We start from the raw sequence: 6151 nt of genomic DNA on the forward strand, positions 1-6151 counted from the left end.
TGAGGCCTCCAGATGTGCTGGACACTGGCTGAGACTTCTGGACTGGACTTGACCTCAGCAGAAAGGGAAACACAAGAGAGAAAAGACTACAATTGTAGTACCTCCCTCTCTTATAAAGGGGGTTGAGCAAGGAGCCCATAGGCCAACTGCGGGTCACCTGGTGCTCTCTGGGTGACAAACATATGACTTAAACATGTGACAACATTATCATATGACTAACAATCACGTGACCCACTTCAAAGGTCCTTTGTACTTAATATACAACCTATACACATTATGGGGGAACACTGCAGGAGAGCCCTGAGGATGCACAGGAACTCAACCAGACAGGGCTGTAGGAACCTATCCCGTACTGGGACATCTCAAACCCCCCTACTTAAGTAAAGTCACCCTCGACATCCATCCTGGAAGGCTTGAGGAGCAAAACAGCCACGGGGCCACATGGTGTCCTGGGGCATTGCAATTAACGTCCATTTACAGTCTGTTGTTGACAAAAACTGATAATACAAGATAGTCTCTGTAACAATGTCCATACATGCTCTGATAAATTGAATAACTGAATAACCTTAGGATTACTGGAGAATAAGGATTATGTAAAGCAATGACAACATACCTATGATTATAGTATAAACATGACTTATGGACTATGACTATGCATATTATGACGTTTGACTATAACTATGCATATAACATTTGATTATGTATATAACAACACTTTATACATATGACTAAGACATGACACTGGTGGATTGGGTTGCCGGAGGCATTCTGCCCAATGCCTTGGCTACTGGGGTTCCCTGGAATTACACACTTTTCCCCAGAACACGTTATATAGACATTTATTAGATAACATTAGACCATTGTTACCTTTGACTTTTTAGGTTACGTGCTTTGTGGGTACAGGAATACCTTCTGGCCAGCAAAGTATCCTGAGCACGAGGACACAAGAAATTACATTAGACATATGCAACAAATTAAAGACATTTGAATGGACTGCGATGTAGTGAGTACTACAGCCCTAATGTACATGAGACATATGTACATGAGTTTATGTGTTCTTAATGACTGTGTAGTACACGACTTTAATCTGTATTAAACTTTGACTGTACATGATGTTGACAATGGGGTGAAATGTTGCAGCTCCCGACTTGTTCAAGAGACCCCTGCAAAGAAAACTGCCAGACACCAAAAAACATGGTATACCATGACGTTTGGTGTACAACAAATTATTTACATTTTATTATACTACAACCATTTTAGTACAGAAACACAAAAATGTCCCTTGTGTAGAATGGTGCGCAAAAATATATTACTATGACAATATGTACACAGCTGTCAATGTATCGCTTAGTAGTCCAGATACACTATAGAGTTCAGGTTCTGTTAGGTTCCTAAGAATCACGGGCAAAGCCAGGCACAACACTTACAAAATTGGTTACCACAGAATTTTTTTGACAAGTTCGTCAGGCAATGTACTTGAACATTGCTTGTAAATCTGGAACAATAAAATATTGTGCTTGCACACAGAAGTCAGTTAGTCTTACGACCAAGTTTGATAAAGTTACTGTACACAAGTACACAAATAGAACATTTCTTTTATGTTGGTACTCTTCCATTCCAACCTCATCGGTCAGACTGTCTTCTAGGTTGGGACATATACCTAGGACCGTGAGACTGGGCCTCCTCCATGGGGTTGACATGGGTGTTCCACGAGACATTGGACAAACGGGACTCTGATGGTTGGGCTGACAGTGACCACCACTTGTACAGCAGCAGCTTGCGCCACTGAGGGAATGACAGTTGGTGCCTGTTGGGCTGGCTGAACCACCTGAACAGCGGGAGTAGGCCGAGGCACTTTTGTTGGTGCCTGCTGGTCAGGCCAAACCTCTGGGGGCAACCAGAGTAGGCACTTACGTGGGTGCCCACTGTTCAGGCCAAACCTCCTTAACAGCAGGAGTAGGCCTGGGCACATCTGTAGAAGCCTACGGACCCGGCAAAACCTCTGTGGCAGCAAGAGTGGGCCCTGTCAATTTTTTGGACAATTTTTAATTTGATTCTACCAGCATCTTGACCTTTCGGACATAGACGTCATGGAGAGGGTAGATAGAATAGCAGGCCTTTTCAATGTCTTGGCCTATGCTGTCTGGGATCAGTTTGTTAATAACCTCCTTCAAGTCATGTGTTTGCACCTTTTGGGTCAGAATTTCCATCATCTTGGTACGAATCTGATGGACTTGTTGATGTTGGGCATAGGATGTCTTTTTGGTCTGATTGTTGCACTTCCTTATGAATCCAACACATAAGAGACGGAGAAGGTAGCCATCTGTAGTCTCTACATCCACATGCGCTTAAATTTGGGTCTTCCGTTTGGTTACAACTGGGCCCCCCTGCAACCTGCGGAGTACTGGCCCTTTAAGATGCTTTGGGAGATGCTGCAGCGATTAGTCTGACGGGGCTGAGATACCCTGGGTGGCGATTCCCCAGATAAAAGTACCCGGGAACACTGCTGGGCACTAAAGGGTTAATGTGACTCGCCACCGATACTTGCGATCGTTGGTGTCTGCGCTGCAGCGGTGTCTTGGACAGAACTCGCGGAGCCGGACGCAGCCACAGGGATTCGCAATACGGCTGCGCCCACGGAACTTTCAGTTTTTGTCCCCTCGGACAAGGGCACCAGTAAAATGGCCATCAGCCGGAACTGCGTCATCAGCGGAGCCTGGGACCGGAAGTGACTCCGCAGCGCATCCTCTTCTTCCACTTAGGACTAAGAACAGAGACTTGACTTCCACGCCCAGGGGTGGGACACTGGCTTTGGCGGGAACCTTTTGCGTGCTTCTCCACCAACGGATTAACCCTTTTGGCACATAATATTTTGGCACATAACATTGCTTCATTACGGATCGTGCACGTAATGTTCATGGCTTTAAATTTATGTTCAGCAACAGATAATGGACTACTTTTCACCTCCCCCACTATTTCACTATCGCCTCTAGTAAAACACATTGCAATTAGTCCCGTACACTTTTCTCAGGCAAACTTTTTCGCATTTTTCTCGGACATAGTTCTGACTAGGAGAGAGGACTTTTGGCTTTGTGGCATATGGCACACACCTGAATCCTATTTGTGACGAATAAGATTGAGGTGAGCAACGGGGTGTGATGTGCGGTGTAAAGTGCAGATGGTGTTTCCCAGGGGGAAAATGGTATTAACCCCTTCGTTTTCGTGATGCCAGGGCATTGTTGGCCTATGTAACCACCTGAAGGTAGAACTGCTAATCCTAGGTTAGGCAGGGGCAAATAATAGTCAAAGACTTGCTGGGACTTGCAGTGAATTGAGAGACTATGGGGGATATTTATCAAAGGATTTAGACTGTTTTTTCCTGTCTAAATTTGTCGCACAGAAAGTCGCAGTCTAAATATGTGCGACTTTTCTGCAACTTTTGCTCTAGAGGATTTTTAGAACATGATGCTTGCTAGTCTATTTTAGGGTACATTCCCACACGGCGAATTTGCTGCTGCATATTTTATTTTCTCTGTTGAAGTCAATGGGTAGGAAAATACGCAGCACCAAATACGCAGCAAATACGCAACAAAATACGTCATGTGGGAACGTACCCTTAGACGGAAATGCATTGGAAAATGTATTGGTGCTGAATTTATCAAAAGCGACTTTTCAGCGACAAGTCGCATCGGCTGAAAGTACGCCGAAATGTCAGACCATGTTGGAGCAGGTTTAAATACAGTCTAAAGCATAGATCTCGAAGTCTGTGCACACAATTTATCAAGAGCCTTGTGCTATTTGATAAATTAAACGCACAATAGACCAGCCTAACCCTCTGTAGTTTGGTCTATATTGATGCGGGACATAGACAACTTTGATAAATATCCCCCTATAGGTGCAGCCACGCTGACTACAATTGACTTGACTTGACTGAATGATGACAGCAGATAAAGATGACTTGACTAACTGACTTGTGGCTCCAATTTAGGTTGAGGCCTCCAGATGTGCTGGACACTGTCTCTGAGATGTCTCGACTTGACTTGACCTCAGCAGAAAGTGAAACACAAGAGAGAAAAGACTGCGATTGTAGTACCTTCCCCTCTTATGAAGGGGGGCTGAGCAATGAGCCGATAGGCCAACTGCAGGTCACCTGGTGCTCTCTGGGTAACAAACATATGACTTAAACATGTGACAACATTATCATGTGACTAACAATCACGTGACCCTCTTCAAAGGTCCTTTGCACTTAATATACAACCTATACACATTATGGGGGAACACTGCAGGAGAGCCCTGAGGACATAGGGGGACTCAACCAGACAGGACTGTAGGAACCTATCCCGTACTGGGACATTACACTATCTTACGCAATTCCTGAAAAACTATGTTTTTCCGTTTTTGCTACAGCGTGGGCCCTTTTCCTGAAGTCTCCAGCGCTGCAGAAAACTAAAGCGTATCTGCCCCGGGAGGAAACAATGTTGCTAAATCATAACTATTATACCTAATAGTCTGCTACCCTGCACAATCCCAGAGAGATTATGTACATTCCTGTTTCTGCTACAGCATGGGCCCCTTCCCGGTGGTCCTCAGCGTTGCAGAACGCTACAGAGAATCACAGTTAACTGCCCCCGGAGTTATATATGATGCTAAGCCATATCCACTGGACAAAAACATTTGTTCCTGATACTATTCTGCTATCCTATTGTCAAAAACATCTGTTCCTGATACTATTCTTCTATCCTATACCACCTCTAAAAGACTATGTGCCTTTCCAATTACGCTGCGGCGTGGGCTCCACTCTGGAAGTCTCCAGCGCTGAAAAATATACTGAATAAGATGCAACGAGTTGAAGAACATATTCTATTATACTCACCAGACGAAAACATCTACTCCTGATACTGTCCCGCTACTCTACAATGTTCCGCTATTCTACAATACTCCTTTTTATTCTCACCGCAGCGTAGACTCCACTACGGAAGTCCCCAGCGCTGCCGAATATGTGGAACTAAACATCACGGATGTCCTTTATGCAACATTTTTATATACTATAATGGTTTGTACTTGTACCCTAATCTTACTATATAATGCAAGGTTTGTATTGTTTTAATCCTAATTTTATTTTATCATTTTAAATTCATGACCCATTGACCCGGTAGCAATTGAATGTCTATCCACATTTAAGTTGGCACGTTTTCTGTCTGTAATACCCACTGCCTGATGAAGAACCTGGTCCGGGTTCGAAACTGCTAACTTGCATTTTATCTAATAAATGATAATTGTTCATATACTGGCAGATTCATCTTATTGGGGAAGGCACCATAAAAAACATCCAACTTTTTTTTAATCAATTTTTTTTTTTTTACTACACAGGGAGCATATATCACTACTATACTGTTACCAACGTTAGACTGAAGAATCCTGTGGTAGGCCCAGGCACTGACTCTTGCCTAAGGATCCAGGGCTACTTTCAATGGTTTTAGGATGCAGACATAGCTGAAGTGTGAAGAAATGGGCAGCCATTAGCTGTACATCATCACCCTTCAATCTTGGCTATTTTAGGAAGTCTGCAGCTTCTTACAATGTGGCTGGGCACAAGAGAGGTATATCACCATGTGGTGGCACAAAGAGAGAACATTAATATGTGGGGAACACATGAGGGTGCCAAGAAAGAAAAATATGTAGGGAACACAAGAAAGGTATATTTTTAAGTGGGGGGGGACACATGAAGGGCCAAATACTTTATGGAGGGGCCTGTTACTATGCAGGGACACAAGAGGGACCTAATAGTATGTGATGGGTATATTATCTCTAAAAGACACAAATAGGGGAATATTCCTATAAAGGTGATATAGTATGTAAAAATTGTACTAAAGGTAATCTGATTCTTTTTTTCTCGAGTTTTGCGCAAAAATTGTGTTGCATGTTTTGTGCGCCACATTTTGGGACCAAGAAGTCCTCACAACCTGACAAACTCTCCGTTATATTAAAAAAACAGCGTGCCTGACGGGGAATAGGGCACATGTCCATGACAGTTTCCAACAGATTTACAAATTTTCACATTAGTGGTGGATTTGAGATTTCAAAAACCCGACATTTCAGAGCAGTTGTTAAAAAAGAAAAAAAGAAACGTAGGGAAAAGCACTACATTAGT

This window comes from Hyla sarda, chromosome 3 (genome assembly GCF_029499605.1).
Source record: "Hyla sarda isolate aHylSar1 chromosome 3, aHylSar1.hap1, whole genome shotgun sequence".
Classification (NCBI taxonomy): Eukaryota; Metazoa; Chordata; class Amphibia; order Anura; family Hylidae; genus Hyla; species Hyla sarda.